The sequence below is a fragment of the Lactuca serriola genome, chromosome 9 (genome assembly GCF_051521515.1).
Source record: "Lactuca serriola cultivar US96UC23 chromosome 9, Lser_US96UC23_V15, whole genome shotgun sequence".
Classification (NCBI taxonomy): domain Eukaryota; kingdom Viridiplantae; phylum Streptophyta; class Magnoliopsida; order Asterales; family Asteraceae; genus Lactuca; species Lactuca serriola.
The window spans coordinates 90,161,752-90,175,491 of record NC_136416.1 but is presented as its reverse complement, the minus strand read 5'-3'; positions in this window follow the sequence as shown (position 1 = coordinate 90,175,491).

The following is a 13,740-nucleotide window of genomic DNA, read 5'->3' as shown; positions in this document are numbered from 1 at the left end:
GGAGGATAGCAGTTTGGATTGAGTGATCGGATGATGGTTGATATGCCACTTGTGTGACGAGAATGACACTATTTCCGCTTCTGTTGTGGAGCAAAAGAGATAATGAGTTTCCGGTTTCATATTTTGGAGAAAAACACCGTGGAGTAGCATATGGTTGCAATATTTTCACCAGAGTAATTGTGGTATGTTGTTGTGAGGTATTTCTTATACCATGAGAGAGTCATCAGTGGGGATTGAGATGGATGAGAATAAGGAGATGCCTTAATGAGTGAGGCATACTTTTTTGTAGCAGTTCCAGGTGATTAAGAGGAGTATAACAGGGCAGCGGCCCCCATTGTCTACATTGTGTATCGACTGTAAGAGGGAGGTCTCTTGCTCCTATGATGATTCCCGTGATGGGAGATTGGTCGAGGAATGAGAGACGAGGTGTGTGATAGTGCATTATTTCCAGATTGAGAGTCAAGACAAATTCCAGACAGTTGGGAGATCTAGCAGTGTGTCGGTCTGAGACTTCAAGATGGCTAGAGGCAGTCACGTTGGGAGGATTCTGACATTTTTGTCTGAGTTGTCGGATACTTGGAGTTATTTGGTCATTATCTGGAAGATCATCGAGTGTTGTGTGTGATGGGTTTTGAGCATTCTAACACTCCTATGGTGTACATGAAACCCTAGAAACCTTGGATCTATAATTTACTATGATACATGCAAATTTGATTTTCAAAGGTTCATAACCTATCTTGCATGTATGGGGAACTTTTAACCATAAAAGCTAGTAAGAAAAACATACCGCTTGTTTTTTGAATTCCTTTGAGAAACTTGTGACCTAGCACCCCAAATGTGATGCCTCAAATGCTTCACACAACACCAAATACACTTGGAATAACTTAGAGAGAAATGCACACACTTAGAAAATCAGCTAGCCCTCACTTGTCTCACTTAGTGTTCGATTTGGTCTAGAATATGATGCTTATATAGTGTGTCACAATTAGGGTTACACCATGTAAACCCTAATTGACATGGTTTTTCATTTCTTGGATCCATGGGTTCAAAAACACCATGGAGCATCCATGGTTTATCTTATGGCTTCTAGCCCACCTTGATAAACCATGCAACATTAGCCCACTATACACAAACAACCCATATATTTAATTAGTCTCCTTTTGATCACAAAATTAATTTTAAATTAATTCTTGATCAGTACTAATTAAATAATATTATTAATATATTTGAACTTATACTATATTAATAAACCATAAGTGTCATTTCTCTCATTTTATTCTACCCAAGTGCATGATGCCATGCAACTCAAATGGACCATACCAAACCGGGTCAAGTACATACCCGAAATAGTTATGGACTTAGACACCTTATCCAATAATCTCCCACTTGGATAAGTCTAATAACTATTACTGCAAGTATGACATCAGGAACCGATTAGCAATCGTAGCTCTTTCAAGGTCTCTCGAAACTGAGATGATGATGTTACACTATTTAAGATAAGTGATCATAAAATCCTGTGCTCTGAAGATATCGGCCGTACAAATACATGGAACAATATCGTACTTATTGTCCAACAGTTTGTTTCCCGATTTCCGATTTGTTTGACATAGAAATTAACTGAATACATCAATTCAGTTCTGACCGGGCCTGATACATAGGTCAAAACAAAATCATCGAGAGGCCCAGATATCGCTTCTAATCCAAGAAGGAACATATAAATTTCGACTCATATGCTTGTTCTACTACTTGTTGAATTATACACAATGGCATGTTTTATAACATCGAGTTACCAATGCGTTTTCGTACAATCAATGTATAACCAATTCATAGTCAACAACTCATATCTCTAGGTTTGAAGACTTATATGATATTACCGTCTCACGATCACTCGAGATAAATTCAATGAAGAGATACAAGTGAGCGTGGGTTGAATCCAAGACTCAAAACTTACGAGCACTCATGAGTGTCGTAGCAACTCTTGTTATGTCCAACAACTTAGACATCTACAAGCCAACTCATGACGGTCTTGATTCATATCTACTTCCGACATATGACCGACTGTGGATAATTTTAATAAGATGATATACCATAACATATTTTTTCTGGAAGTCAAAACATTCAAAATGGAATGATAGTAAATGATTAACAAAAGATAGCAACACTTATACATATAAATAAACAACAACTTTTATTTATCATCGAATGTCAATTACAATTTACAAATTTCAGAAAACTATCTAACTACTAAAACTAATATCATCCTTCAGCCATATGCGCCTCGCATGCTGGAGATGCTTAACCCTACTCAGTCGCTTCGTGTGGGGATCTGCTGGGTTCTCATTCGATGATACCCTCTTAGCCACGAGGAGTCCTTTTATTCGATGTCTGATAAAATGGTATTTTCAGTCGATGTGTCTAGACCTCCTGTGATCCCTTGGTTCCTTTGCTAAGGAAACTGCACTTTCACTATAACAAAAATTTTTCATAGGCTCCTTTATAGCTGGTACAACTCCAAGATCTCCAATGAAGCTCTTCAACCATATTGCCTTCTTCTCCGCTTCACTCGCTGTTATGTACTTTGATTCACAAGTCGAATTAGCTACTGTCTCCTGCTTGGAACTTTTCCAAGTAATTGCTCCTCCGTTTAAGGTAAAGAACCAGCCTGACTGAGAGCAGAAATTATCCCAATCAGTCTAAAAGCTATCATCACTATACCTAACAACTCTCAAGTCATCACTCCCACCGAAGGGAAGGACCCAGTCCTTAGTCCTACGAAGATACTTGAGAATGTTCTTTACCGCAGTCCAGTGAGCCTTGCCAGGGTTCCCCTGATATCTGCTGACCATGCTCAAAGCAAAAGCCACATCAGGACGAGTACAAGTCATAGCATACATGATCGAGCCTACAACGGAAGCATACGGTACTCGACTCATTTCAGCTATCTAAGCCTCTATACTCGAGCTCTGAGTCTTACTCATATTGGCGTTCCTCTGGATTGGTAAATCTCCTTTCTTGGAGTGCTGCATGCTGACCTATTCAACACCTTATCGAAGTAAGTACTCTGACTAAGTCTAATTAGTCTTTTACTCCTTTCTCTTAATATCCTTATCCTTAGGATATATGCAGCTTCACCAAGATCCTTCATAGCAAAGCACTTCGCAAGCCAGGACTTCACCTCCTGCAGAGTTGGGATGTCATTTCCTATGAGTAGCATGTCATCCATATACAATACCAAAAAGCTAACTATACTCCCACTAACTCTAACATATAAGCAGGACTCATCTTTGATTCTCGAGAAACCAAACTCTTCGACCTTTTCATTGAAACAAAGATTCTAGCTGCGAGATGCTTGATTCAATCTATATATGGATTTCTCAAGCTTGCACACTCTATTTGGGTACTCCGCATTGACGAAACCCTATGGCTGACTCATGTAAACATCCTCAGCCATCTTTCCATTAGTTTTGACATCCATTTTCAATATTTCATAATCATGAAATGCAACAATGGCTAGCATGACCCTAATAGAATTTATCTTCGCTACTGTTGAGAAGTTTTCATCATAATCAATACCCTGAGTCCGAGTAAAACCCTTCACAACTAGTCGCACCTTATAAGTATGCACTTTACCATCCATGCCGATCTTCTTCTTGAAGATCCACTTGCACCCGTCTGTCTTACGGCCGGGTACATTGTCAACCAAGTTCCAAAATTGATTGTCATACATGGACTGTATCTCGTTGTCCATAGCCTCCTTCCATTTAGCTGATTACAGGCCTGTCATGGCTTCCTTAAAGCTGTTAGGTTCATCCAAATTACCAGTGTACTATCACTGATAAATGTATCACTTTCCGTAGTAATATGGAAACCATAGTAATGCTCAGGTGCAATCCTAACTCTCGTGGAACGCCTCAGAGGAACAAACTTGTCAGCTGGCTCAACAGGAGTTTCCTCCTCAGTTTGGTTGCTAGTGTCTGAGGTTCCTTCACCACTTGACTCTTGAATTTCTTCAAGTTCAATTTGCCTCCCACTGTTTCCTTGGCTTATGAACTCTCTCGTGAAAATCCCCTCTTCTTGCCACAAAGACGACACTCTCACTGGGTCTGTAGAAGAGGTAACCAAAGGATTTATGTGGTTAGCCGATGGAAATACACCTCTTACTTCGAGGCTCGAGCTTATCCTGAGTCTCGCGTCTCACGAAAGCCTCGCAACCCCAAATCTTGATGTGGTCCAGATTGGGAACTTTCTCAGTCCACATCTCATGAGGTGTTTTAGGAACCTTCGTTGTAGGGACTAGATTATGGATATGAGCGAAAGTCTCTAAGGCATACCCCAAAAAGAGATTGGTAGCAAAGCTTGACTCATCATGGAGCGAACCTTGTCCAAAAAAGTCCAATTATGCCTCTCAGCCACACCATTCAACTGCGGTGTCCTAGGAGGTGTCAATTGTGACACAATCCCACACTCCTTAAGATAGTCAAGGAACTCTGTACTAAGATACTCACCACCTCCATCGGATCGAAGCATCTTAATGTTCCTGCCCAATTGATTCTCTACTTCCTTTTTAAACTCTTTAAACCTTTCAAAACTCTCTGACTTATGCTTGATTAAGTAGACATAACCATATCTACAAAAATCATTAGTAAAAGTCACATAATAGTGATTAGCATCCCTTGTGGCAATTTTGAAGGGTCCACATACATCATTATGTATAAGGTCCAACAAACCCTCATCCCTTGCTCAAGTACTAGTGAGGGGTGATTTTGTCATTTTTCCAAGCAAACAAGATTCACAATTATCATCTGACTTTAGGTCAAATGACTCCAAGAATCCATCCTTTTAGAGTTGGCCTATGCGTTTCTTGCTTACATGACCAAGATGACAATGCCATAATGATGATTTATCTAAGCTAGTAGAAGAATCAATACATAACACATTATTTCCTAGGTTATCTACAACCGACACAGTTTCATACACACCATCACAATGTAATGCTTTAAAATAAAGAACATTATTAAAGAAAGCATTAATACCACCACATTCATTATCAAAAGAAAAGGTAAACCCTTGTTTGTACAAACCGTGAAAAGAAATAATATTTCTCGCCATTTCAGACGAGTAAACACACTTATTCAAATCTAACTTTAACCCACTACTTAGCAACAAAGTATAAACTCCAATCTTGGTAACAGATGAAGCCTTCCTATTCCCCATGATTAGGTTTATCTTTCCGTGCTCCACATCCTCACTGATGGGTTTTGGCCATAAGAAAATCCTATGTGCTCATACAAACCCTAATGCTCGGATCTAGGTTTTCTCTATAGTACATGCAATTCATCCAAGACTTTAAACCCTAGATCTAGCATACAATTAATCAAATTAACTTATGAATGGGGTTTAGATCTTACCTTGATTGTTATGTAGCAATAACAATCTCAAATCCTCCTTGTAATGACTTTAGAAAGCTTAGAGTCACAAATGTTACTCCTCTAATGGTTCACAAACACCAAGAGCAAGAGGATGAAGAATAAGGAAAGAGGAGGCTGCCCAAAACGTGTGAAACCCCTAAGGAACCAGTTCACCACGTATTTTAGTCCCACGGGTTCTTTAAATAGTGAGGCTATTAGGGTTATCTAACAAGGAAACCCTAATTTGGATGCTTAAGCCCTAAGCAACCCATGGACTCCCTCCTTAGAGGCCTAGGACGATTTCTAATGGGTTTCCCGAAAGAATTCGTCCACCCCTCTAATATGGAGTCCATTAGCCCAGTATTCAACTATCACACAATTGACAGTTCTTGTCCCTTAAGTTTAATTAATGTCTTTTAGCCACAAACTTAATTCTTATTAATTCTTGACTAATATTAATTAAACAATATGATTTCTCCTTTAATATATTATTCTCATAATATATTAATAAATCATAATTAATCCTTTCTCTCAATAATTCATCCTGTCAAGTTGCTTTGGTGAAGGCAACCCAAAAGGACCATGCACCATCGGGTCAAGTACATACCAAAATAGTTATGGACTTAGACACTAATCCAACAGTCTCCCACTTGGATAAGTCTAATAACTATTATGCGTATGACTTCAGATCCTGATCTGCAATCGTAGCTTTCAAAAGCCGCTGTCAACTCTGATCTTATCATATACGTGTGTCCTTTAGATAAGGGATCATATATTCCTCCATTCTAGATATCGTATAGATATGAGACATGAACTTAATCATTCTCTCTATACTATTTACCAACTTCCGATTTATGATGACTGACAACAGACTACAGTTGAACCATCAATCTAGTCCTGGCTTGGCCAAGCACTTACGTGCCATCACTAAATCATCGAGGGGCCCAAAGATATCGCTTTTATCCTACTTTGGATAAAAGGAACGGATAAACTTTGACTCAATGCTCGCTTGCACTCACTTACCGAATCACACACAACAATATGTTTTATAACACCAAGTTACTGGTGCGTTTACATATTATCAATGTGCAACCGACTCGCAAGATACAACTCACACATCTCGGCTTCAAGAATATAAGATGTTATCATCTCACCAATCACTCGTGATGAAATACATGAAGTGATCCAAGTGAGCGTGGGTTTAATCCAATGCACAAATCATATTCATAAGCACTCATGAACGTTGCAACAAACATTTGCTTATGTCTAATACACTTTAGACAATCCACACACCAATTCACGACAGTCTTCATTCGTACCTACTTCCAACATACGAACGACTGTGGCCCGTTCGAATAATATGACTGTTCTGAACCAATTAAATTATTCAGGAAGTCAAAACATGCAAAGTGAAACACAAGAATAATACTAATCCCATATGGCCTCAAACCTTTGAGTATAAATGAAACACCTTTTATTTATCACCATATCGATTACTCATTATTTGCTATTTCGGGTAATCAACTTCTTACTTGAATTATTACTATACTTGTCCCATGCTCTTAGCATGCACATAATGTTTAGCTACTGTCCTTACTTTGTGAAATAGGTCAAATGAACACATTTCCAATCACACTCATTTCACTACTCCCAATCGCTATCACAAGTGTAAGAATATCAAATTCTTGTTATTTATAGAATATGCTAGATTCGAACATTTTATGCAATGATCCTTTCGTAATGTCATGGTACAAAAGTCACAATGACTATTGCCAATGAAATTACAAAGTCCTCTATTTGAGATTGTTACAATACAATTCCATAGACATGATGTCTCTCACTCAAAGTACATTTCTTTGAACATCCTTTTGCATAAAATTTTTTAATCTAGACATAGACTCTCAATATCCAACTCCTAATATGGAAACATTTCCATATTTTCCATATGACAACTAATTCTTAATAGAATATTATCTATTCATAATAATGTCGATACGGTCCTTTAATACCATACTTCTAACTACTCACAAGCGACCAATCCTCAGCGAGCTTTGGATCGTCCTTTGATAGTTGTTTAATTATCTTAGTCAAAACCGATTCTTGTCCTTTTTTCCTCTAAATGCGCTTGACATTTGGAAAATCTTAGAATGGTCAAATATTATAGCCCTTGCAATCGATCCTATACCCGAAGCGTATGGGACACGATGCATAATGTCTTACATAAATATCTAATACTTTATCAATCTTTTGCCATAATATTTTATGTGTCACGTTCTCACAATTTGAACTATGAAGAGGGATGCCATAATCATAATCGAAATTTGAGAACGCACTATGTATCCTTGACTAAATTTATTAACATTCCACAACCTAAGCCTTTAGGTTTGAAATGAAGCATAATATTCTCTCCCTTAATTTTAGCAAAACAACTATTCAATCATTACAACTTTGCAAAGTGTAACTCTTGTTTTCTATCATTAATATTGCTAACTTGCAATACTTGCCATAATAATCATACAAGCACAACATTGATGCTCCCACTATGATGATTATTATCATATAAGCATAACTCTTATGCTCCCACTAGCTTTGACATGTATTCAGAAAATAGCTTAACTTCTAGAAAAACAATACCTATTGAATTTATTAAGTTCATATTTCTAATACCTAATGCTTTGATAATCCTTTTATCTAAGCTTCTCAAACTTATACACCATTGCCTTAGATATCTCACATGTGTGTCTAAATAATTCAGACTAATTGCCAAATCTCACAATTCGAATCATGGAAAGGGATATCGTAACCATAATCGAATTCGAGAATACAATTTTCATAATCACTATCTTCTTAAAATCTCTCTTAGTGAAAGCATTTCCTCACAGTCATTTTCATGAAGGAGGGAATCTTATGACACTTAGATTTTAATGGTGTATGTGTTCCTATCCATGTGAATGTGTCAAAACCAAAGTTTACGACAAATTCAAACTCATATGGACCGAACCTTCTCAATCTTGATTTCTTGCCTTATGGTAACATGAGTGCTCACCATGTCTTCCAAGTAGTTAAGCAGATCACCTTTTCCTATCAATGTACTTTTCATTGATCAAGGTGCTTGCCTTTTATGCATTCAAATGAGAACTCATAGAATTCATATGCATAATTAACTCGATTGGAAAGGCACAGAAACAAGATAGTGTCAACACGATAGGTTGTAAACCTCAAGTCGTGTGCTAGTGATGTTCGATAAGGTTTATTTTGATTTGTTCTTGAAACCTTTCAAGACCATTAAGACTCCCACTGACTCCTTGACATATAAGATTCTCTTGTCAATAAACATTTCTTGACAAACATATATTCAAGAGTTAGTGTAGCTTTTATCAAAACAAAACACTTCATAAAATTGGTTCTAGTTGGTCTTTGTCTTATCCAAGACATCACAACTTTCCACATTTGATGAATGTTATAAACCTTCCGAATACTTGTTAGTCAATGTCACAATCTTAACTTTAAGACTTGTTTTGGAACGAAGTATGATTGTCCTTTTGATTTAACCATTTCTTCAATTCTTGATTCCTTTTCTCAGACTTACAATTGTACTAAGACTCACTTAGAGGATCAACTGAGATATGGTTCTTAATCATTATGACCTATCATAAAACATAATAAAATGTACTCTCCCTTCTTCTTAGAATAGAGATACTTTTATCTTTCTGCCTACTTGATTCTTCTTATTCGTTCTGCCATTGATTTAAACTCTTTCAATGAATTCAGAATTATACTTAATCTTATAAGTATAATCATATTTACTAAACCTTTAGTAAATTATGACGAATATCTTTGTCACTCTTGTGGTGGACTTGATCAACACATAACTTTGTGTACTCGATCTCCTAGTCCTTTACTTGACACTTTGTCAACGAATTAGTCCAATTTCCAAATATGAAATTTCTCATTCATCATGCAACCAAATCGCATGATTCCAAGTTTTTGTCCAATTAAAACTTGGGCTATGAGAAACTCTCCCTATTTGGTAAATTCTTGACATTTCCACAAATAACATAATTTAGAATCAAATCCATTATTGCAAATAATAGAAACATTCAAACATTAATTTTTTCATACACGCCATTGCAAGGATAAATAAATAATATAAAATCAAAATTTATTTTATTGCGGAAAAATTTGTCCTTACAATGAAATTCATTGAAAAACTATGCTAATACATATTTCTTAGCAATCTTATTCTAACTCTAAGTAGTAGCTTAGGAATCTAATCTTCAAGTAATGCGATCAAAATCCATTTCTTCACGGTTAGATTCTGCTCACTTCTTCCCTTTCCTCTCTTTTCTTTGATCCTACAAAACATCAATTGTAATCTTATCACATTATGTATTAAGAATCTAGAATATGAGCTTAAAAGAGTTAGTTAATGGATTTTACCTAAAGCAGAGCCATACATTATGACTCTCCCATCTCTTAGATCTCTTAGGTAAATAGGGCAGCTTCGTCTCCAATGCCCCTTCTTTTGGCAATAAAAGCAAATTGACTCTTTTGGAATAGCACATGGAACTACTTCAAACTTTGCCTTTCTCTTATGATCAAACTCTTCGATCATGGCATGTCTTTCGTTTCCATTGCCTATATCCATAGAGGTCGGGAAGGCAGATTGACCAATCAACTTTGCCTTTCCATTGCGCCAAACCATTTCTGATTCAACAGCAATAAGCATATAGGTGAGATCTATAAGGGTCACGACGCGGTTCATCATATAGTACTCTCTTACGAACATACCATATGAGTTAGGAAGTGGCTGAAGAACCCAGTTAACAGCCAGCTCCTCACAGATAACGGATCCCAACATTCTTAACCTATCAATGTGTGACTTCATCTCTAGGATGTGTGCACACACCGACTTTCCTTCTTCATGTTTACTTTCTAAAAGGGCTTGAGTGAGCTTGAAATTTTCAAGCCTTCGAACTTGTGGGTTAGGGAGAATAATTGGGGGAGGTGGAGGAAGTGAAGCATGATCTCTTGTTCCTCGATCGAATCGTGGAATATCATCTTCATGTGGAAAGGTTGTTCCACGGGATTTGGGAAGACTATAGTTGTCAAACTTCGACATCTACAAAACGGGTGAAAAATAAAGTCAAGCTAGTTGATTGATTGAGTCCTCAATAAATCACCCAAATGAGATATTAAGGCTAGGACCCAACACAATATTCCACAACTTGGAAGAGGGATGCCGTAACCCAAATTGCAGAACATTTGAAGGTAAGTGAATGACGATTCACTAATTTTCCACCATGAAAAACGAAAAACAGATTAAGTTTTTAAATGCTTTGAAAACTCCTAGATCCTTTGAGATTCATTGAACTTTTCAATGACATGTTTAAATCTCGATATGCCCCTCGATTTGTGACTGGGATGCCGAGGATCACAAAACAGGGTGTGAATAACCATGCAAATTTACATGGTGCCCCCACATGTTACAGTCACCTATTCGATGTGTCGGTTAACCACACACGCTCCACTGAACTATGAAAACATTGAGTCACTCTTTGCTACCTTTGCTTAGAACCATTTAGTGTGCCGGTTAACCACACACGCTCCACTAACGTCTTTGAAAGGGTACAAAGTGTAATTTCATGGAATTGCATCAATTCACGTTTGCCTAAAGTAACTAAGATTGGGAACACTACTAGAAAAATAGCATTTTACGACGTGCAATTTCTGATACGCATCGATTCACGATACGCAAAAGCGTGTGATCTAAAAATAATGTCATCTCTCTATAAATTTTAAGGATTTAGGGCGCACATTTTTGCGTACCCTTAAATTAGTGTCTAAAAAAACGGAGGGTGCCTATAATAAAACGTGTGTCTTCTGAGGATGTCGCTTTATAAATTTTAATGGAAACGCGCCTTCCATCCTTTAGTACCTGAGGGGGAAAATGAAATCCTAAAAAATTGAAATCCCCGCCTTCCTTTTTCTTCCTTTCCCTCTTGCCCTAATTATCGACACTCCTTCCTTCCCCCTGCCGACATTGACTGCCACCTACTTCTTCCCTCGCACTTCGACCATCGTTACTTGCCATTCCCGGTCGTCGACGTCGATCAAGGCAAGCACGCCACCACCATATTTGGATCCATAAAAGAAAACAATCTTGATTTTAGTAGTCCTAATTTGTCTTCTTCAACCCTTTTGGATTTTTCATTTTCTTACTTTAGTTCCACAGACGTATTCATGGGATGTTTTGATTGAATCGTTTCCCCAGAGGAAACAGATTTGAACCCTCTTAATGACTATCAAGAATTCTCTGATGATCGATTGGTTCAAGAGTTTGACTATTGAACAAAAAATGCATAATGGACACAAACCTTCTTGTTCAACTATGGCTTCCAGTAATTAGACAAGGCAAACATGGGGCCCATGTGAAGGAAGATCCGGGCCCATTTACGTGATTGAATCCGCTTCGTATGTGTTCGATCCAGAGATTTTAGGGTCCTTTGAGGCGACCTCAACCCAGCAGCTCGTATCGGGAGAAGGTATTGCTGGTAAAGTGTTGGGTACAAACCAGCAGCTCATATCAGCAGCTCGCAGGTTGTCCATCATCAGCCACACACCGTGTTTTATAACTGGGTTGAGGTCAATTGAAGGATTATTTGGTAAGGTGTACTCCTCTGTATTGTAAAAATTGTTCTTCTTTCTCCTTTATTCATGCCTCTGATTTCAATTTTGATTCTTCTCGTATTCTCCTCTGTAAAACCCTAACTAGAAAAGCGATACAGATATTAATCATGATTTCCTCCTCCTTCCTTGATCCCCAATTCTACTCTCTAAGCATCTCAGGTATGCTCCATTCCATCTCCCTTATTCTCTTTTTTTTATGTCTCAGGTGAGACATCTATCTCCCCTACTTTTCTGCTTGTTAATACCATTATGATAGTCATTCACAGTCGCACACATCACTACACACATCCACATGCTTGCTATTTTGATTCTTTCTGTCTATTTTCGCTGATAAGTTAGGGTTTTTGGTCTATTTGTTATGGACTATGAATGGTGAATGATTCTGGTACACGGGTAAAGAGAACTTAACTTCTACTTATAGTTGCTACTCCTATTCCTAGAAAAAATGAGGTCACATTGGTCTTTGAATTCAATTCAGATAGTTTTCAAATGCCAAGTGAATTCCTATTGATGATTTGTTTCAGTACTGATAAGTTTTACAAAATAAAAATCAATTTTGAATCTATGCCCTTGAGGGCGGATGATTTATTCCCTCATAGATTTGGTTAAGAAGACATTTTGCTCTTCCAAGACAAACCATATTGTGCTAAATACATCTTTCTCATGTGGCAGATTTCATTATAGATAATGGATTCTGATGCTGGTAATACCTCTCAAGATGGTAGGGGCACTGATGACCGTGATGAAGGTATTTAATATTGAAACTTAACTCTTCAGCATCAATGCCTATCACAAATTTATTCAAACAATATTGGAAAGAACATGTGTGATCATGTGTTAGTTTGTTTTGAAAGGCATAATAAGCATATCTTACCACTATTGATTACAATCAAGAGTTGTGAATAATATTGTAAATTTATAACACACAATAATCATAAGCATGCATTTTGGATAGTTGAAAACCTTGTTGCATTGTTTAGCAACTTCATATGAGTTCAATTGTTTAGAATTTAGAATATAAATATGTTTTGATGATTCACACGTGCTTTTGAATCCTGATTCTGATTTCCATCCTTGTGTACTGATTTGGATTCCACATTTAACCCCTTTGAATTTAGTGACTTGTCTTGTATGCTATTTAGAATTCTAAAATTTTAATTGGTAGATGATGATGATGAATATGAAGATGCTCGTGATGGCAATCATCTTTTGGAATTCATGTTTGGAAATATCGATGGGGCTGGTGATCTTGATATTGATTACCTTGATGAGGTATCTGCTCTTATTTTTTTATAGGTTATATATATATATATATATATATATATATATATATATATATATATATCAACTTGGATACTAAAACCATGGTTTTGTTTTTCAAGATGAAAAGGAGCATCTTGCTGCACTAGCTGACAAGCTTGGTTCTTCACTAACAAATATCCATGTTTATTATTAGTTTTATTACTCATTACACATTTCCATGTACTCCTTTTTGGTATGATAACGGATAAGAACTTTTCACTATTTTAGTATCTATATCTAACTCTTTGTTCTTTTACTATCTCATTATTCAGCTGTCAGTAAAAACCTCACAAACATCTGCTGATGTTGCTGAACAAGGTATCATTGTTCTTATTAATGA